Source organism: Diospyros lotus, chromosome 8 (assembly GCF_014633365.1).
Source record: "Diospyros lotus cultivar Yz01 chromosome 8, ASM1463336v1, whole genome shotgun sequence".
NCBI lineage: Eukaryota > Viridiplantae > Streptophyta > Magnoliopsida > Ericales > Ebenaceae > Diospyros > Diospyros lotus.
The window spans coordinates 35,208,850-35,231,207 of record NC_068345.1 but is presented as its reverse complement, the minus strand read 5'-3'; the positions used below and the strand labels follow the sequence as shown (position 1 = coordinate 35,231,207).

At 39.4% G+C, this 22,358-nt stretch overlaps 1 protein-coding gene and 1 long non-coding RNA gene across 4 annotated transcripts in view; both read right to left on the bottom strand.

Annotated features, from left to right (window-relative positions):
* Nucleotides 1-22,358, bottom strand: part of LOC127807532 (protein ROOT HAIR DEFECTIVE 3 homolog 2) — a 108,517-nt gene that overhangs the window by 75,577 nt on the left and 10,582 nt on the right. The window lies entirely within an intron of this gene.
* Nucleotides 15,459-22,353, bottom strand: LOC127807534 (uncharacterized). Its single transcript, XR_008024727.1, has 2 exons — nucleotides 20,124-22,353; nucleotides 15,459-20,027 (listed from the first exon to the last, which is right to left on the bottom strand). It is a non-coding gene; the product is annotated as an uncharacterized LOC127807534 (long non-coding RNA).

Genomic DNA, 22,358 nt, shown 5'->3' with positions numbered 1-22,358 from the left:
CTTTTCTATGTAGTTTAAAGCAGTTTTCTCGAGTGTGGCGAGGTTTGTTGCAGTGGGTGCACCACAGTCCATCTTTGCTGTATTATTTTCTTGCTTCTACTGGCCTCCAATTTCCTTTATTCCCTCCTTCACCCGATCGACAAGTGACCATTGCTGCAGCCTCTTGTATACAAGGTTCCAACATAACCCCTCGTCGACTCTCTTCAACACGAATAATTGAAAAACATTCACAAAGAGTTGGCATAGGAACCTTACCAAGGATTTGAACTCTGATCTAATCTGATCATACTCAGAATTTAAACCTACAAGGAATTCAAATACTCTATCATTTTCCAGCAACCCTTGAACCACTTGAATATCATGGCTGCATTCTAATTTCAGATCTCGGTTGTGGTCAATTTCAAGCCAAAATCCATTCATCTTATTGTAATATTCGGTGACTGTTTTCAACTCATAGATCAAAGCTGCATCCTTTTTGGAGCAAGTCTACTGCAGATTCTCCCATATTTCTTTTCCAGTGGTAAGGAACATCAAGTTTTTACTAATCTTTGGTTTCATGGAGTTCCATAACCAAGACATAATCACAGCATCTTCTTCATCCCATGCCTTGAATCCTTGATCTGTTTCTTTTGGACTAGGATCGATAAGATGGCCTGTCTTTCCTCTTTCTTTAAGAAAAGTCCAAACTACTTGACTCCACAGCAGGTAGTTGGTTCCATCAAGTTGGTATAGAGGATTTACATTATGAAAATCACTTTCAATTCCTGTTGCAGTAGTAGTTGTAGGTGCAGCCAATATCTCGCCCATAGTAGTTGAGACAAAATCTTGAGAAGTGGTTGACATATTGTGATGAAAAAAAATATGTAGAATGATTCAGGAAGGCTGCAATGAAGGCAGAACAGCAAGGTGGCAATGAAGGCCTTAGAGACAAAGAAGGCTGGAAACGAGAGAAGCAATGAAGGCTGGAAAAAAAAATCCCTAAAAATATGGCTCTGATACCATTTAAGAATGGTACCAAGCAAAGACTCCTAGCCCCTTTGATTTATTCTCTATTTATAATCTCATAAATTACAGCTTAGGAATCTTAAACAAAAGGAAAGAATACAAAAGTCATCATAATTACAACTCATATACACAAAAGTCATCCTGATTGCCTCCATAGAATCTGCCAAATCTGCCATTTACAGCTGTAACAGTTGTCTATTTGACTTATCCCTTGATTGTGATATTTCCAACGCCTTATATTTCCCTTTTTTATTCCAACACATAGTACCTTTTCTAGTTTCTCAACATTGATTTTTAGATCAAGTAGTAATCTTATCAACCATATCCCTCCACAAAACCCATGAGCCATGGCTCTAAACTCAACCCCTGCACTACTTCGAGAGACCACAAATTGTTTTTTACTATGCCATGTAACAAGATTTCCCCACACATATGAACAATATCCAGAAGTTGATCTTCGGTCTTGAATTGAACCAGCCCAATCTACATCACTATAAATTTTCACATCTCCATTGGTAGTTTGTCTAAACATCAATCCTTTGCCTGGAGTTAACTTTAGATACCTTAGGATGTGATATAATGCTTCCATGTGTTCTTGTTTGGGGTCATTCATGAATTGCCTCACCATACTTACAGAAAAACTTATATCTAGTCTAGTATGTAACAAGTATATAAGTTTCCCTACCAGTCTTTGATATCTCCCTTTATTAACCAGAATATTTTCCTTACTAATGTCTAGTTTTGTGGAGGATTCCATGGAAGTGTTAGCTAGTTTACAACCCATCATTCCAATTTCATTTAGGAGGTCTAAGATGTACTTCCTTTGGGAGACCAAGATCCCATTTCTTGACCTTGCAACTTCCATTCCTAAGAAATATCTTAGGTTTCCCAAGTCTTTAATTTCGAATTCTTTTGCAAGAACCTCTTTAAGGCATCTCATTTTAGAAAAATCATTTCATGTAACAATAATATCGTCCACATAAACAATAAGGATAGAAATTTTACCTCCCGAGGTATGTTTGACAAAGAGAGTGTGATCAGCTTGGCATTGAACATATCCATGCTTCTTGACTACTTTTGTGAATCTTTCAAACCAGGCTCTAAGTGACTACTTGAGTCCATAAAGTGATCTCTTTAGTTTACAGACCTTGTTCTTTGTGGTTTCAGTTTCAAAACCAAGAGGAATTTCCATTTAGACCTCCTCTTCTAGATCTCTATTTAGAAAAGCATTATTTACATCCAATTGGTGGAGTGGCCAATTTAAATTGGCAGCAAGGGACAGCAGTACCCTAATAGTGTTTAATTTAGCAACTGAGGCAAAGGTCTCCTAGTAATCTATACCATATGACTGTGTGAAGCCCTTTGCCACTAAGCGAGTCTTATAACTTCCAATCTGCCCATCTTCTCTATACTTTACTGTGAATATCCATTTGTTGCCCACATGATTTTTTCCAGCTAGTAATTTTGTTATGTCCCAAGTTTCATTCTTTTCCAAGGCTTGAAATTTCTTAAAAACTACCTTCTTCCATTTCGGTTGTTTGAGGGCATCTTGTTTATTATGAGGCTCTTGCACCTTGTTTAAACTTGAAACAAATGAACTAAAAGTAGATGAAAGACCCCTGTATGAGATGTAGTTATGAATTGGGTGTTGTGTGCATGATCTAACCCCCTTTCTTAATGCAATAGGCCAATGTAGATCATCATCAATAGACTTATCATCGGAATTACATTCACTTACCCCCCCCCCCCTTATTCGAGTCAAGTTTTTGATCAGTGTCAAGACATCTTTGTGGCTCAATCTCTTCTTGATTAGGTTTCCTCCGAGAGTAGACCTGGAGTTCAGTGTTGGTTACTGGTTTCCTAGGTTGTGAAAGGTGTTGATGCTGTGGGTTTGGTTACTGCAATGGGCTAGGAACAGTTGGCTACTACAATGGGCTAGGAATAGTTGACTACAGTGGGCTAGAAATAGTTTGCTGCAGTGGGCTCAGAGTGGCTGGAATATTCAATTTTGGAATAATAAGGTTGATTTTCAAAGAAGGTTACATCCATTGAAGTATAGAACTGCTTGTGTTCAGGAGAATAACATTTGTAACCTTTTTGATAGGGAGAATAGTCAAGAAATACGCATTTAATGGATTTGGGATCAAGTTTGCTACGGAATTGGTGATGAATATGGACAAAAGCAAAACAACCAAACACCTTTAGGGGAATGTTTGAGATAACCCGAAAGTGAGGGAATGATTAGAGAAGAATCTAACTGGGAGTTTGATGATTAAGGACTTGTGAGGGCATTCTATTAATGAGATAGGTTACCATAAGAATGGCTTCACCCCAGAAGTGTTTAGGGACACTGGAGGAGAACAAAAGAGATCTGGAAACTTCCAAGAGATGTCGGTTTTTACATTCAGCAACCCCATTTTGTTGGGGGGTATCCACGCATTAACTTTGATGAATGATCCCCTGACTTGAAAAAGAGTTACCAAGGATAGAATTAAAATATTCCTTGGCATTATCAATTCTCAAGATATGAATTTAGGTATGAAATTGATTTTGGATCATAGAATTGAGGCTTTGAAAGATCTTACTAGCTTTAGATTTTTCTTTCATAAGAAATACCCAAGTAAGGCAAGTATGATCATCAATAAATGAGATAAACCAACGAGAACCAGTAACATTTCTTATCCTAGAAGGCCCCCACACATCACTGTGAATCATAGAAAAATGATTAGATGCTTTGTAAAGTTGAATAGGATAACTATTTTGAATATGTTTAGAATACTGACAAATTTCACATTGAAACAAATGTGAGTCTTTGTTCATAAACAATGAACGAAACACTTTGTGAAGATAGACAAAATTTGGGTGACCTAACCTATAGTGCCATAACATAATTGCACTATTATTATCAAAAGGAAAAACAGAGGAAGAAACAAAACTTTCTCAGGTTAAGCAACTGTTGGGATGAACAGGTCTACTTTGGAGGCCCTTTGTCTTGAGGAGATAAAGTCCCGAGCATACCTCAGCACTGCTAATTGTCCTCCCCAAAACCAAATCCTGAAATTCACATAGGTTGTTTGAGAACTTGACAACACAATTGTGATCATTGGTTAGTTTACTAACTGATAATAGATTACAGTCTAAGTTAGGAACCAAGAGAACAGAGTTTTGTGCAAGTTCCTTTGAGAGAGCTTTAGAACTTGTCCCTACTACTCTTAATAGGGATCCGTCTGCAATCTTGACTATCCAATTCTCATGGCAGGGATCAAATTTAGTCAATACTGAATATTTCCAGTCATGTGGTCTAGGGCTTTGATAATTCACTTTTAACATTGAAAGCACTTAGGAAATTACCCTTATGTGCTATGGATCCAAAGGCAACCACTATAGCTAGAGTGGTTAGTGACTGGCCAAACTTCTTTTCCAGCAGTTCCATCTGTTCCTGCTAAAAAGACTTGATTCTAAGACTATATTAGGTTTCTCCATGGATGTTGTATAGCCTCGACTTTTCCTCTCATGAGCAGGCGTCCAATCAGCTAGTTTGCAGTGAATCTCCCAACAGGTGTCCCTTGTGTGACCTGTTTTATGGCATTGATCACACCAAGGGCATCCTTTTTTCTGCTTGTTTTGTAGTTGATTCCCCCGAGTAGTTTGGGCTGAAGTTTCCAGATTTGAAGCAGGCGGTTTCAGCATTATTTTCAACCTGCTCTCCTCTCTACAAACTTCTGAAAAAGCCTCCTGGATGCTTGGTAGAGGCTTAGTACATAGGATTCTCCCTCGCACTCCATCTAGGTTTTTGTTTAAAACTATAAGGAACTTGTAGAATCTCTTTTTCTCAACAATTTGTATGTATATGGCTGCATCTTTTGTACAAGTCCACTGGATATTCTCATACTTATCCAGTTGAAGCCAACACCTTTTTAGGAAATTAAAATATTGGGTAACACTACACTCTCCCAGCCTCAGATCATCAAATATGCTCTCAATGTCAAATAACTCAGATGTATTTTCAACATGTGAATAAGCCTCTTTAGCAGCTTCCCATATATTATGAGCAATATCGTATAATAAAAAAATTTCACCAATCTCATTAGTCATAGAGTTAATAAGCCATGACATTACCATGCTGTGCTCTGATTTCCACATCCGAAACTTGGGATCTGCTTCCTCTAGTTGGCTTGTAACTCCTGTGAGATAGTCATCTTTCCCTTTTCCGCAAATGAACATTACGGATTGGGACCATTGTAGATAGTTTTGCCCATTCAACTTGTGGCCGGTGATGGTAAAGATGTTATTATCTGTGACTCCCATGTTGGTGGATATACAAGGGATGATCTCTGAAGATAGGTTAGTTTTTCCAGCCATGCTGTGGTTTACAGGTGTGTAGGATTTAGGTTAGGGATGACACTGATACCATGTAGAATTATTTGAGAAGAAGAACTATCTTTCATTATCTTCTAATTAGAATAAATATATAGAATACAATCTTGACTTTAGGAAACCTAAAATGAGAAGAAACATCTATACTAATTAGGTAACTTACAGCTACATAGAAAGATTTATTCTTTACACAAAAAGGAAACACATTGACTTTACAGAATAAGGAAACTTAGCAATTAGGAGACACTAATTTAGACAGCTGGAAAATGATCAATTAGTCAGCCACCTGTAATATCCTCAAAGAGAAAGCTTCCATGTTATACATGAGCTTCATGTGATTCCTTCCAAGATGATGGTAGTTTGATCATAGTTGTGGATCACCCCATATTGTACTGGCTGGTACACCCCATACCACTCAAATCCTAGCATTCTGTCAGCTCCCTAAGAATCTGACGAGCAATTCTCGATGAATAGGTTGATCGAGGAAGGAAGAGAGGGGGAATCAAGAGAGAAATTAGGGGGAGAGAGAGAGAATAGAGAGAATATTCAGATAATTTGTTATGGATTTCTATATCTGTCCGTGGGGAGGGGTCAGCTGTATATATAGCTGGATCCTAACCTCCCATGTATGGGTAACCGCTTACAAGACTGGGAATGTACAAACTGCCAAAGCAGCAACAAACTTTGTACAACTCCCGACAACATATTCTACTAATTTGCTACTTTTCCTTCCTATTACATTTAATTACTATATCATCCCCTACCATGCGGATATATGACACATTCTAGCACATAAGTTCCCTCCCTAACCAGTTACCAGGAGTTACTAGCACTATTAGTTGATATCTCCCAATACAAGAGTACCAACCAGCACTTGCCAAACATCCCAACTCAAGGTAGTTAGGGGTGGAAAGTGCCCTTAAGGCACTATGAACATTACATTGCCTAAGGAGCTAGGCACCAAAAAAGCACTCGCCCAACGGAAGTGAGGCGCTAAATTAACAAACAAATAACAAAAATATATTTAATATGAAAAAAGATAATCAGATAATGCATACAATAATGAAAAATTGAAAATACTATCAAATACAAATTCTTCTAATATTCTTCAAACAAAACGAACAACTTTGGCTTAAGTTATAAGTTACAACAGGCTTTAAATTATAGCACATACACATAACTATTTTTGTAGAAAATACTAACAGAGTATTGAGTCTATTGACTAGAACCAAAATACAAAATCTGAAAACAATGGCCAACCATAATGAATCAGTGGCGTTGAAAAGTAAAACGCTAAATGGGTAAAAAAAAACACAGTCTCAAACGATGACTGAAAAACAACAAAATAACAAACAAATTGTGGAGATAATGGAGGATTAAAGCTGATAAGCCGAGATTAAAGATAAGCTAAAGCTGATTTAGTTTATCTAGAGATAGCTAGTTTATATTTAAATTTATCAGATATGTTGTACATAGAATAGACTCCAACCTAAGGTAGAAGACTTATATATTTATTTCCCTTTGTCACGGTTAATTATTCATTCGATTCCAGTCTTAGAATCAATTTCTTCATGGTATCAAAGCAAGAGTTGTTTTCCTCCTGATTATCAACGCCGCTATCAAGTTCTCGGCATTGCAGAACCATTAGCAACCAAACTACCAGCCATCAACTTCTTTCTTTGACCCGTAGACACCAGAATCTCCTATCAAGATGGCTGGCAGAGGCAGCAAGTCCACCGATGCAGGCAAGACCACCGAGATCATCCCCTATCCAAATACCAATGCTGTAACCATTGATAATAACAGCATGTTCACAATTATCGGGCACAAGCTCAATGGTCAGAACTACCTTCAGTGGTCACAATCAGTGTTGATGTTTTTCTGCGGCAAGGGAAAGATGACTACCTAACCAATGCCACAACCAAACCAGGAGAAGAGGAGCCAGGTTACAGTGTTTGGAAGACAGAAAATAACATGGTGATGTCTTGGCTCATCAACTCAATAACCAACGAAATTGGTGAGAATTTTCTACTTTATAATTCTGCACAAGAGATTTGGGTGGCAGCTAAGGAAACCTACTCACATGCTGAAAACACCTCAGAGTTATTTGAAATTGAGAGCATGTTAGATGACCTTAGGCAAGGTGATTCCCATGTTACTCATTATTTTAACTCTCTCAACAAATATTGGCTTCAATTGGATAAGTGTGACACTATCCAATGGAAGTGTACAGAAGATGTAGCTACATACAAATAGATTGTAGAAAAGAAGAGGTTGTACAAATTTCTTATAGGTCTAAACAAGAACCTAGGTGGAGTTCGTGGAAGAATCCTTGGAACAAAGCCTTTGCCAAACCTAAGAGAGGCTTTTGCTGAAGTCGGAAGGGAGGAAAGCCGTATGAAAGTCATGCTCAAATCTACAAGTCCAACTCTGGAACAATCAACCCTTGTCACTCGCAGCAGCCAGCAAGTTCAATTTAAACAAAAGAAGAATCGGCCATGGTGTGAGCACTGCCGAAAGAGTGGACACACTAAGGACACTTGCTGGGAAATTCATGGAAAGCCTCCTGACTGGAAGCCAGCCTATGAAAAAAGGAGTAAAGGGACTCCTCATTCCAGCAGTAAACTTATTCAGTCCAGCAATTATTCCTTTTTTAAACCATCAGTTTGTTTATCTCATTCCAACAATAACAGTGCTATCATGTTATGGCACTATAGATTAGGCCATCCTAATTTTGTTCATCTTCGTAAAATGTTTCCCGCATTATTTGAGAATAAAGATTCCCATATTCTACAATGTGAAATCTATCAATTCTCTAAACATATACGAAACACTTATCCTAACCAACCCTATACTCCATCTTCACCTTTCTCCCTGATTTATGGTGATGTGTGGGGGCCTTCTAGGGTTAGAAACATTACTGGGGCACGTTGGTTCATATCTTTTATTGATGATCATACTCAGCTCACATGGGTATTCCTTATGAAAGACAAATCTGAAGCCGGTACCATTTTCCAAACCTTTCATTCAATGGTGCAAAGGCAATTTCATACCAAAATTCAGATTTTGGGAACAGATAATGGCAAAGAATACTTCAATACTATTCTTGGTCATTACCTATCCCAACAAGACATTATACATCAAAACTCATGTGTTGATACCCCCCAACAAAATGGGGTCGCTGAAAGAAAGAACCTACACCTATTAGAAGTAGTAAGATCGTTGTTGTTCTCTACTAATGTCCCTTCCAAATTTTGGGGTGAGGCTATCCTAACGGCTGTCTATTTAATCAATAGAATGCCCTCACGCATCCTAAAATATCAAACCCCTAGCCAACTTCTGATCGATCTCTTTCCTCACTCTCGGATTCTATCCCATGTTCCTCTCAAAATTTTTGGTTGTTGTGCATTTGTTCATGTACATAACCATTTGAGAAGCAAGCTTGAGCCTCGATCATTCAAGTGCATTTTCCTCAGCTATTCTCCTCATCAAAAGGGCTATAAATTCTACTCTCCATTGCTTCAAAAATTCTTTATTTCCATGGATGTCACATTTTTTGAACATCAACCCTATTACCCCAAAACTAATATTCAAGGGGAGAATACTCAAGATTCCTCTTCAGAATATCAGTTTTGGGAAAGTTCTACTAATAGCCAGCAATATGAGCAGCCCCTGAACCTACCCCCATCTCCTCTAACGACCATCTCCTCTAACGACCATTCTGCTCCTCCTACCAAGGAACATCCTAATTCTACCACTGAACTTCAAGTTTACTCTAGAAGACAGCCCCGATCTAAAGAGAATGAGGCCCCAACATGTTCTAGGACTGTCCAAGAGGCTGAACCGATTCTTCCGGCATATGGAGGAAAGAAAATGACTGGTGAGAATACTGATATTGTATCAATTGATGATGAGGATTTACATTGGCCTATTGCCTTGAGAAAGGGCGTAAGATCATGTACACAACATCCCATACAAAACTATATCTCTTACAAGGGGCTTTCACCAAAATTCAGTGGATTTGTTTCTAATTTGAACAAAGTGCAGGTTCCTAACAATGTTCAAGAGGTGTTCAAACACCCTAGATAGAGAGAGGTTGTTCTTGAGGAAATCAGGGCTTTGGAAAAAAATGAGACATGGGATATCACTGACTTGCCTCTCAGAAAAAGCCCAGTAGGCTGCAAATGGGTCTTTACAGTAAAATACAGGGAGGATGGAAAGATTGACAGATTCAAGGCTAGGTTAGTTGCAAAAGGCTTCACCCAATCCTATGGTATTGACTACCAGAAAACATTTGCCCTCATGGCAAAACTAAATACTATCAGGGTCCTGTTGTCCTTAGCAACAAATTTGGATTGGCCTTTACATCAATTAGATGTGAAGAATGCTTTTCTAAATGGAGATCTCATTTGAATCTCACCAAACAAGAAACAAGGTATGCAAGCTAAAGAGATCATTATATGTGCTTAAACAATCCCCAAGAGCCTGGTTTGAGAGATTTACAAGGGCAGTCAAGAAGCATGGATATAACCAATGCCAAACCGACCATACTCTATTTATCAAACACTCCTCAAAAGGTAAAATATCCATTCTTATTGTATATGTTGATGATATCATTGTTACAGGGGATGATATTATTGAAATCCAAAGCCTCAAAAAGATACTTGCAAGGGAATTTGGGATCAAAGATCTTGGAGGTCTAAGATATTTCTTAGGCATAAAAGTGGCTAGATCCAAAGAAGGAATTTCAGTCTCTCAAAGGAAGTATATTCTGGATCTCCTTGATTAAACAGGAATGTTGGGTTGCAAACTAGCAGAGACTCCTATGGAATCTATGACAAAGCTTGATATTGGCAAAGAAAGTACTCCAGTAGACAAAAAGAGATACCAAAGACTAGTGGGAAAACTCATATACCTATCTCACACTAGACCTGATATTGGTTTCTCTATAAGCATTGTAAGCCAATTTATGAATGACCCCAAAGAAGAACACTTGGAAGCAGTTTATCGGATCCTAAGGTATTTGAAATTAACTCCTGGCAAAGGATTAATGTTCAGAAAAACAGAGGACTGAGGAATCAAAGTCTACAGTGACGCAGATTGTGCCGGATCAATCTGTCATGACCCAAGATTCCATAGAAGGGCATTATAGTAATAGATTTAGCAAGTTGTTAGGAGATATTTTGTAATGCTGTTACAGCACATGGATGTTGTTATTTTTGTTAGAGGAAGCCTATATAAGGCTATTGGTAGGAGAAGGGAAGGGAATTATTGAATGAATGAAAATCTAATTTCTATTTCTCTCTTAATTCTCCTTTCCCTCTCCCGTCTCTCCCTCTCGTTCTTTTGTTCCCTCTCTTCTGTTTCTCCCCCCTTCTTCTGATTTTCCCCCTCATTCTTCTCATTTCCTCCCCCAAACCAGGCAATGCTTAGTTCTAAACCTATCGGATCCTTCCGATTTCCGATCTAATCCTAGATTAAACCATAGGTTCATGACAAATTAGTATCAGAGCAGTCAATCATTGGCTGTGGATTTGATTCCAATTTAGGCGACTACTGTGAGGTGAGCGGTTTCCCTTGGCGATGGTGGTAAGGCGAATCTCGGCAGCGAGCTAGCCAAACGAATTTCGATTGGGAAGGGGTTACTGCTTTTGGACGCAGGTAATTTCCAACGAAGGACTCTCGGTGATGAAATTTGGTGAGACGGTTCGAAAGGGAAAGGTGAAGCAATTTCGACGATATAGGCCGCGATTGTCAGCGATCTAGGAGGGAAGCAACATCCGACCAATTCTCAAGGAGTTACGTGATTGAGGCAACGGGGCTTGAGGCGATTCAAGTGGTAGGGTGAATTCAACAGAATTGGTAATCCTAACCATCAGGAGCGAATCAGGCTGAGCGCTTGAATTCTGGAAGCCATAGCCGAATCAAGGCTATCGCATGTGGGATCCGAAGTGTTAGCAATTCAGTGGGTGTTGTGATTTGGACTCGGGAGTGGGTGTAGCGATTGAACTCGCAGTGAGTTGTTGTGATTTTGGGAATTGAAAGCGATCGCAAAATTCGCTAAAGCTGACAATTGGAGCAATGAATTCCGCAGGTGGATTTGATCAGCAATATTCAGTTGCAGATCAGAGACACTCATGTCTGATTTTTGAAGACGAAGACGACCAATGAATCTCGGAATTGATTCCGAGGCACGAGGAGGTGAGAGACGACCACGATTCTCAGCAACCCAGGTGAATTCAAGGAGCTACCATCGGCTAGTGGTCCTCAGCTTAGGAGGTAGCGACTGGCGCAGGAGTTCCAAGCGATCGCGGTGGTGTAGCGGGTTTCTGGCGATCGTGGTGTGGTCGGTGATTGGGCAGAACCTGAGGAAGGAAGCGTTGATTCATCACTGGTTGGGTTATCACTGGCAAGAGGTTCGCGACTATTGCAAGTCGAAAACAACAGGAGAGCAGGTTCTGTAATCCACTATGACTTGAATATTGGAGGCAATGCTCCTCGGGGAAGAAGCAACAACTGAAGTCAGAATCGAACTTGGATTTGGAAGGCGTAGCTGAGTAGAGCAAACGCGGATTTGAAAAGCAAAACCGAGCGAAGTCACTTCGACTCGGAATTGAAGACGAGGTAGGCTAGGAGAGGTCCGCTGTAATACCGAGTTGAATTTGGAGGCGATTCAGAGTGGTGCATCGGTAGTTTCGTGGCTGGAAACGTCGCTAATCTCAGCCTAGATTTGAAGACGTGTGAAGGTGAAGCATACCTCGGCGCTGGCTATTTGATCTTCAAGAGAACTAACCAAAGCAAGGTCCTTAGCCGTGATTTATGACAAGCTAGGCAAACTCTCTAACCGCGACCGCTCTCTGCTATGTTCCCGTGATCAAATTCCTGCTGGATTTTGGAATTGGATTCAGACGCACTAGGAGTTCTGGTTGATCAGAACTTGCAGGCGAAATCAACCTCCTTGATTCCGACAGAGGGATTCTTGGCTAATTGGCCTTGAGGCAGTTGATTATCCAACTGCTGTAATGCCGATTGTGATTTTCGGCTGAGAGTCAGATGCTTTAGAAGGCTGATCAAGTTGCTGCAAGTGTGCAATTTTTTCTGCTGTTACAATAGATTTGATCTTGAAGCATAACAATGGCTGCAATTTGCCGCTTATTGGTTCAATTTTAGAGGTGATTGGGTGAGGCAGTTACAGAAGGTAATAGGATGGGAAGAGCTGCTGTTTCTTGGCCTATTGCTTTTCCAGCCAGTGAGATTTTGGCCAGGAGGAGTAGTGCACGAAGGAGTCTCATGGAGTCTCAATTGCAACTCAAGAATGCTTCATTTTCAGCTGAAAGGGAGCCTCAATGGCAGCCAAAGAAGGCTGCATTTTCAGTGGACAGCAACAGGGACAAGCGAACAAGCAATGGGATTCATGAAGAGTGCAAGGAATTTGGTCGAATGTTTCGCGAAAAATTGCAAGAGTTTGCAATGATACTATCTAAGGAGTATCATTACAGTTTTCCCGCCGAATATTTTGATGACTATCGTGGAAGTTTCAACAAAGAGGAGTTTCTTAAAATGGAGAAGCCGAAGGAAGAAAAAAATGAGGAAAAGGAATTGGAGGAAGGCAATCAATCAATTGACAACCTCTCAAGCACTCTTACTAGTGCTAAGACACTTGGCCAGGTGTCAATCATTGAGCAATCGTTGGCTGGAAGTGAAGTTGCAGCATCTCCTGATATTAATACTCACAAACAGCCTTGGTATGAGTATTCAAGGAAAGAATACAAACCTCCATTGCTGCATTTTGAGGCTGCTGTTGATATTTCTGTAGCAAAACATGGCTGTGGGTTGAATGGGGATATAGTAACAGCAACAATGGCTATAGATCTGCCTTTCTTACTTGTGTTGGACGGTGATGAAGTTTTCCCTGCTGAAATTCTGAGCCAATTTATGCTTGGATTTGATCTTGTAAACCTAATAACGAAGAAGAAGAAGCCTAGAAGGAGGAAGAAGGAAAGAAGGATGAACCAGATGGAAAAGGTTGGAATTGGATGAAGAGCCATGGCTACTTGTTGCAAGTTCTTGGGAACAAGAACTCTCTTAAGGAGGGAGGAATTGTCATGACCCAAGATTCCATAGAAGGGCATTATAGTAATAGATTTAGCAAGTTGTTAGGAGATATTTTGTAATGATGTTACAGCACATGGATGTTATTTTTGTTAGAGGAAGCCTATATAAGGCTGTTGGTAGGAGAAGGGAAGGGGATTATTGAATGAATGAAAATCTTATTTCTATTTCTCTCTTAATTCTCCTTTCCCTCTCCTGTCTCTCCCTCTCGTTCTTATGTTCCCTCTCTTCTGTTTCTTCCCCCTTCTTCTGATTTTCCCCCTCATTCTTCTCATTTCCTCCCCCAAACCAAGCAATGCTTAGTTCTAAACCTATCGGATCCTTCCGATTTCCGATCTAATCCTAGATTAAACCCTAGGTTCGTGACACAATCCTAGATAGAAGATCAACTTCTGGGTATTGTTCATTTGTATGGGGAAACCTAGTTACTTGGCGCAACAATAAGCAATCAGTTGTTTCCATAAGTAGTGCAGAGGCTGAATTTAGAGCTTTGGCACACGGATTTTGTGAAAGAATATGGTTGAGAAGACTACTACAAGAATTACAAGTGAATATGACCGAACCAGTACAGATGTTATATGATAACCAGTCGGCCATCAGTATTGCTAAAAATCTAGTTCATCACGACTGGATGAAACTTGTGGAGATTGATAGACACTTTATCAAAGAAAAATTAGAAGGAGGAGTTTTCAAGCTAAACTATACTCCTACTAACAACCAAGTGGCGGATATTCTCACTAAAGCCTTGCCAAGAAGAATATTTGACAAATTGAGCTGCAAGCTTGGCCTGAACAACATATTCAGCCCAGCTTGAGGGGGAGTGTGGAGATAATGGAGGATTAAAGTTGATAAGTCGAGATTAAAGATAAGATAAAGCTGATTTATTTTATCTAGAGATAGCTAGTTTATATTTAAATTTATCAAATATGTTGTACATAGAATAGACTCCAACCTAAGGTAGAAGACTTGTATATTTATTTCCCTTTGTTACGGTTAATTATTCATTTGATTCCAGTCTTAGAATTGATTTCTTCACAAATAACAAAGAATAGTGTTGCAGCAAGAACACTGAACAGTGCATGCAACAACAACAAACCAATCCAAAATTAGTTTTTAGAGGAAGGATGGCCACTAGAGGTTCAACTATCACAGGTGAGCCTGCCGGCGGTGAGCAGTTATTGAAAGGATTGGTGATGCAATATCATGAGCCAAAGGCTCCCAATGCATGATGTCTTGGTCGAACCCCCAATGACTACTCTTGAACTTGCCGCCCTCATATATGTTACACTAGGTTGGAAAAGCTACCAAAAACGAAAAGCAACCAAAGTAGAGGTACTCACAGTGGGTTTCAATCTCAAGGTGAATGGTAGAGGATCCAAGTGCAAGTTTGCTTCTCCTTTGTTTTCTCTTTTTCCTTTCATTTTACCCATCATATTAGACTCCTCAAAGACCTTTAGCATGCCTTTTGTAGGAGACTTCTCATTTTCCTTGAATTTTCATCATATTTTTTATCAGTAGAGCCTAGGTAAGCACCTAAAGCGCTTAACGCCTCACCATAGGCGCTTGCCTAGGCAACACTTAACAAAAGGAGCCTCACCTAGCAGTAGGTGAGGCGCTTCCATCTTGCCTCAAGTAGCCCGAATGCCTAGGCCAACTAGGCACTTGCCTTTTACTACGCTACCCCAAATAAATCCATTTTCATTTTATTTCATATAGTTCTCTAAATTCCCTCCCTCTCAACACCTACCTCACCGCTCGCTGGCAATTGGCATGCCATCAAGTCAGTCCTCTACATTTTGTAAGGGTTTTCTTCATCTATTTTAGGTTCAATCTAGCATGAACCAAAGACTAGATCTAGTCTCTACTCTGACCACATCATCACATATAAGGGTTTTTTTCTTTACTTTTTGTATATTTATTGTTTGTGTTTTATATAGAATAATGTTGCTCTCATTGTAGAATACTTCTCTTTTTTTAGTTGTCTTTTTTTTTTTTTTTCTCATTATGTGTGTTAGAATAAAAATGGCTTCCCTTTGTGTACAAAGGGTTCTCTATTTACAAACTTGTCATGTGTCGCGAGATAAGGATAGGGTGCTAGTGTAATTGGGCTATACTAAGGGTAGTAAGTAGTATATTAGAAAATATGCTTTAAGGAGTTGTGAATTGTTTGTTGCTGCATTAGGGAGCTAGTGCATTCCCAACAACGGTATTCTGTTACCGCACATGGGACAGGTAGGATCAGCTATATATATGAGCAGATCATTTCTCCAATGATTAATAAATATTCTCAGAAGTTTCCATTCTCTCTCTCTTGTCTCATCTCTCTCATATTCTCTCTCCCTCTTTCTCTCTCTTTCTTCTTCTCGATCACCATTCTCGATCGTCTTATTGATCGAGTAAACCAGTCAGATTCTCAAGAGCTGACACTTGGTATCAAAGTGGTGTTCTTGGGCGTCAGCAGAATAGGAAGAGGTTATCCATATGGCCGAAGGAACGAGGATAAAATAGATGGAGTCCCAGCTGCAGCAAGTGGCTACAGCAATGACGGAGATGCAAACAAGAATGGGAACTCTTGAATCCTTGATTGGAGCAAGGGTGGATGCTCGGATTAATCAGGCCATAGAAAGGTGGCAGGGTGAGAATTGAGAACATAATGCTCTATTTCGCGAGCAGGTGATGGAACAGATGCACCAGATCATGCGGATGTTCGCATCCTAGCAGCCGATAAGACTTTCGCCCAACTTTCCGCAGAGGGAGCGGTCGAAACCTATTCTTCAAAGAGTAGGAACGGAGTGCTGACCATTAGGAACGTCGGAATTTGAATTTGAGGCGGAGGGAACTGGAGATAATATAAGGGAGAGAAGATCAGAAGCTCAAGCTAATTGTTACCAGTCGAGCTTTCCGATACCCAAACTAGAGATTCCACTCTTCGATGGGGAAAATCCAAGATGGTGAATAATGAGGTGTGAGTGTATGTTCACTCTGTATCAGGTACAGGAATAGCAAAAGGTCATCCTGGCCTCTGCTTACCTTAACGATATGGGTGACGCGTGGTTTCAGGGACGGGTCACAGTGAAAGAAGGCAGCCCATGGAATGAGTTCGTTGACGACTTATGTGAAAGGTTTGGTGATAGGAGTATGTGGGATATAATTGAAGAATTCAACAAGCTCAAACAACTGGGATTGGTGCAAACCTATCAGCTCAAATTTGAAGAGCTGAGGTCTATAATGTTGGTACACAATCCCCTTTTGTCGGAAGAGTATTTTGCATCGAGTTTTATTAGTGGTCTCAGAGATGAGGTGAGGCCCATGGTGAAGATGATGCAACCAACGACAATGAGACAAGCAGTGGAGAGTGCGAGGTTGCAAGAAATGACGATCGAGGCTCTACTAAAAAAGCAACGTAGCCAAGTGAAATGAGTGATTTCAGGAGGGTGGCAGTCGAGTAATAGGACTTTAGGAAGAGAGATGGGGCATAATGGAAAGGGGGTCCTAGCATTACCACCTACAGCCCCCAATCCGACAAATGGAGGAGGTTTAATGGAACAGAGACGCCAAACGAACCTATGTCATAGGTGTGGAGATACATACTTTCCGGGACATAGATGCTGATCAAATCTTCTTTTGGAAGAACAATACTCTGTCAATTATTCCCTTGAGAATGCCACAGATATATACACAGCAGATCTAAGAATTCTCCTAAATTTTAAATATTAGATTCCTACTTTGTAAGACTAGATTACAACAACCTTAAATACAAACAAATCTAATAAAAAGGAAAGATGAGATATAACAGTAATATAAATCAAGATAAATCACAGAGGATAAATCAGCCGATGACGAGCTTAGTAGCTCAGCAACTCAGCCATTAGCTCGGCCCTCCATCAGCTCGACAGCTCGGCCTTCCATCAGCTCGCAACACTCCCCCCCTCAAGTTGAGGAATAGATACAAGTCATTCCCACCTTGCCAATTAGTAACTCAAACCCTGACCTTGCAACAGTTTTTGTGAAAATATCAGCCACTTGATTAGTAGTTGGAATGTAGGATAAGCTGATTCATCTTTCTTCAATTTCCCTCTTTATAAAACTCATATCAATTCTTACACGTTTCATACGATCATGCTGAACCGAATTCTTCACAATACTGATAGCAAATTTGCTATCACTATAAACTTTTGTTGGTTGAGATAAGAATATCCCCAAGTCTTCCATCATCCTTTCCAGCCAAATAACTTCACATATCCCTTGAGCAATAGCACGAAATTCAGCCTTGGCACTACTTCAAGCCACTACAGATTGCTTTTTTGCTCCTCCAAGTAACCACATTACCCTATAACTTGGTGCAATAACCTAAAGTTAACCTATTATCCTCACGTGAACTAACCCAATCAACATCCACAAAACATTCAATTCTTCTTTCATTAGTTTTTCGGAACATCAGCCATTTCCCAGCCGTTCCCTTGAGGTATCTTAGAACATGAAACACTGCATTCATATGTTTTTGAGGTATCTTAGAACATGAAACACTACATTCATATGTTTTTGAGTAGGAGCATGCACGTATTGACTTATGACACTTACTGCATAGGCTATGTCTGGCCTTGTAAGTGACAAATAAATTAGTCTACCAACCAACCTTTGGTACCTTTCTTTTTCAACAGGAGTGTCTTCTTTTTCTTCAACATTCCAACCCTTTTCTAGAGGAGTACTAGTCGGTCTGCATGCTAACATCTCAGTTTCCTTTAACAAATCAAGTGTGTACTTCCATTGAGAGATGAATAGCCCTTCTTCACTCCGACCCACCTCCATTCCCAAGAAGTATCTCATGACTCCTAGGTCTTTCACTTCAAATTCAGTTTTTAATTGCTTCTTTAAATTTTCAATTTCCTGTAAGTCATCATCTGTCACAATAATGTCATCAACATAAACAATTAATATGGCCATTTTACCTTCTACGACTTTATAAACAGGGTATGGTCAACTTGCCCTTGTTTATATCTCAAACGATTGAGAGTCATGTTAAATTTCTTAAACCAAGCCCTTGGAGATTGCTTTAATCCATATAGGGATTTCTTTAACTTGCACACATTGCCACTGCCAATTTCCTGTTCAAATCCTGGGGGTATTCTCATTATATATCTCCTCATCCGAGTCACCATTCAAAAAAGCATTTGTAATATCAAATTGAAGTAGAGGCCAATCAAGATTAACAGTAAGAGAAATTAATACCCGAATTGAGTTGACTTTGGCCACAGGGAGCAAAAGTCTCCTCATAGTCAATCCCATATGTTTGAGTAAACCCTTGTGCAACCAATCTTGCCTTGTACCTTTCAACACTTCCATCTGCATTATGCTTTACTGTGAAAACCCATCTACAACCAACCACCCTTTTGTTTGAAGGTAATTTAACAATCTCCCATGTGTTATTTTTCACCAAGGCACTCATCTCCTCCATAGCAGCAACTTTCCACTTAGGATCACTCATAGCCTCTTGAATATTCCTTGGAACGACAATGCTATCAATACTTGCAACAAATCCCTTGTACTGAGGGGATAACTTAGCATAAGTCAGGTGATTAGACATAGGATACTTGACATAAAATCTTACCCCTTTTCTCAGAACAATAAGCATAGCCCAATCCAAATTATCACTGCTGGTAGACCATAGTTCTGAAAGGCGCGAGGCGCAAAAGGTCCTGGAGCCTGAGGCGCGAGGCGCACGAGGCGAGGCGCGCCTTTGCGAAGCGAAGCGCACCTTTTAGGAAAAAAACTCAAAATCTTGTAAAATCATAAGCAACTATCAAATTATCAATAATAACACATTCATATCATTCATGATTCATTATCTTCAAATTCTATAAACTAACAACATCAAAGTTAATTCATTCATCATGCAAATTCTAAACTAGAAACATCATCAAAGTTCAAACTTAAAGTCTTAAACTTTACCAAGTACCAATTATAATGCAAAGTTCTAAACAAACACATAAACACTACAAGTCCACAATCAATATAAAAAAGTTTTTTAATCAATCATCATCAAGGAGATCATCAACATCAAGGTCAATATCTTCATCATCCCCTTCAATCACCCCTTCATCTTCTTCTTCATCTCTCAATTCTTCTCCCTCTTCCAAGTCTTCATCATCTTCGGTCCCTGCCTCACTTTCCTCCTCTTCAATCTCTTGAGTTACTCACCGCTTTGAAGTCGAAACCGAAGTTGATCCCAATTGTGATCGAGTTTGTTTAGTTCTAAATTGATAACTAGGCTCTCCAACTCCTGCAGCCGCAGCAACATTACTCCATGTCAACCCATCCCCAATGTCATCTGGAAAAACAGTTTCATCATCTTTATCATTCTCCTCATCAAGTTTTCCAGTCAACCATTCATTGCTTTCATCAATGTCGGTCAATATGATAGGGTCAATGGTATCACGCATTTGATATCGACGCCTCAATGCTCTATTGTATTTCACAAACACCAAGTCGTTTAAACGAAGTTGATCAAGCCTGTTTCTCCGTTTAGTATGAAGCTGCAACAATTTATGCAAAAACATACTAAGAATAAGTTACATGAAACAAACCAACTACTAATAAAAATTGTAAGTGTATATGTACAATGCACTTACATTTTCAAACACACTCCAATTACGTTCACACCCAGATGAACTACAAGTCAAGCTAAGAATTTTAATTGCAAATTTTTGCAACGTGGGTGTTGACATTCCATATGAAGCCCACCATTCAGTTGTCCAATAAAATTCATGGGTTAGTTATTATCTATTATCTAGAATGATTATATATATAATGTAATATATATATGTGTACCTGGTGATTTCTCAGCTCTCTTTCTAATAGCCATATAGTTTCCAAAGAACCCATCTGCATTGTTATACATCGAAAGCTCAGCATCAATTTGGTCTTGAACCTTTATATCTGGATTTAACTTTCTAATGCATTCATATAAGCCAGTCATGATCTCTGGATCTATACGTTCAGCCTTGTAGAAATATTCTGGGTTCAAGTACCAACCAGCTGCGTGCAAGGGGCGATGAAGCTGAACATCCCATCGATTATCAATAATCTGAAAAATGGGTGCATACTTCTTTTCATCCCCATTAAAAGAGTTAGCAATCGCTTCTTTGGCCCTATCCATGGCCTCATATATGTATCCCATAGCAGGCTTCTTCTCACCATCCACTAAGCGCAATACACGCACCAATGGACCAGCCACCTTTAAAGCAAATACAACATTGTTCCAAAATGAAGGCATCAAAATCACTTCTACAACCTTTTTAGCCCCCGCTTCTTTTACCCACTTGCTTGTCATCCACTCCTCGGAGGTAAACATCCTTCTAAGGTTGATTTTCAGACTATGCATCCTGCCCAAAGTGATAAAGGCAGTTGCAAACCGTGTTTTTGCAGGCCACAACAACTCTTTCTTGTCAGTAAACCTTCTAAGCATGTTTACTAGACCCGAACGAGTATAGATATAGCTAATCACCATAACAGCTCTCTCAAATGTCTTCTTCATATTAGGTAACTTGAAAATATCTTCCAACATTAAATCCAAACAGTGCGCTGCACATGGTGTCCAAAACAACGTAGGATATTTTGCCTCCAAAAATCTTCATGTTATTATTTAGAGTGAAATTAACAAGATATTAGTAAATAATAAATATCTAATGAATATTCAAATTGTTCTATTTATAAACATAATACAAATTACAAAAATGAATTTCATACCTGCTAAAACATTGTTTGAAGCACTATCGGTGACCACTTGCACCACATTTCTTACTCCAATCTTTTCCACACATTTACTTAATAATTGAAACATCTTTTCCCCAGTCTTTGAATAGCTAGAACCATCAACAGACTCCAAGAACATACTTCCTTTAGGAGAATTGACTAAAAAGTTAATCAATGTCCTTTCCCTCTTGTCTTTCCAGCCATCTGACAAAATGGAACATCCATATTTGGCCCACGCCTCTTCATGATCTTTCATCATTTCACGAGTGACTTCCACCTCTTGTTTGAGAAGGGGAACCCTGACTTCATGGTAACTAGGCGGCTTCACACCCGGACCATACTGACCAACTGCTTCTATAAATACTTTAAAACTGTCATATGTCACTGCATTGAATGGAATGCCTGCATCATACATCCATCGTGCAAAGCTTCTACAAACTCGAGCTCTTAACTCTTTTTTTGCAAAATCATGCTCACCCAACCTTGTTTGCTTTCCTTTGCCCTTGCTTTTCAACACATTAACTTCTGGGTCTTTAAGAAAAACATCAAGTGGACCTTTTTGTGTTGGCCCTTTAACACTACCAATACTACCAGTACCGCTTCCACTTCCGGTAGATACATTGGGTCTTTTTCTACTTTGAGGCAGCGGCTCATCATCATCATCATCATACCCTTCACCAAATTGAATATCATCATCTAACGATGCTATATTTCACTCATCCCTATTATTTTTCTTCTTTTGCATGTACTCTCCAATCTCTTCTTTTACTGATGGAGGACATTTTGGACAAGCTTTAGTATTCCTAAAACCGCCCACAAGATGTTGTTTCACCCGAAATATACCACCTTTTGTTACTTTACGACAAAATTTACATGTGATGGTATTTCTATCATTAGGATCAGCTTCAAAATAATTCCATGCCAGGTCCGTTTTGGAAGTGGTTGACGACATTTATTGGGTTGTTGCAACACAGTTCCAATTTCATCAAAATTCTCCTAATTATAGAAATCAATTATAAAGACTTAAAAGCAAATTTCAGTAACCAGCTGCCAGCAAAATAAATTAAGCAAAAATGCAAGAAATAAACAAATAAAATACAACTAAAGAACTT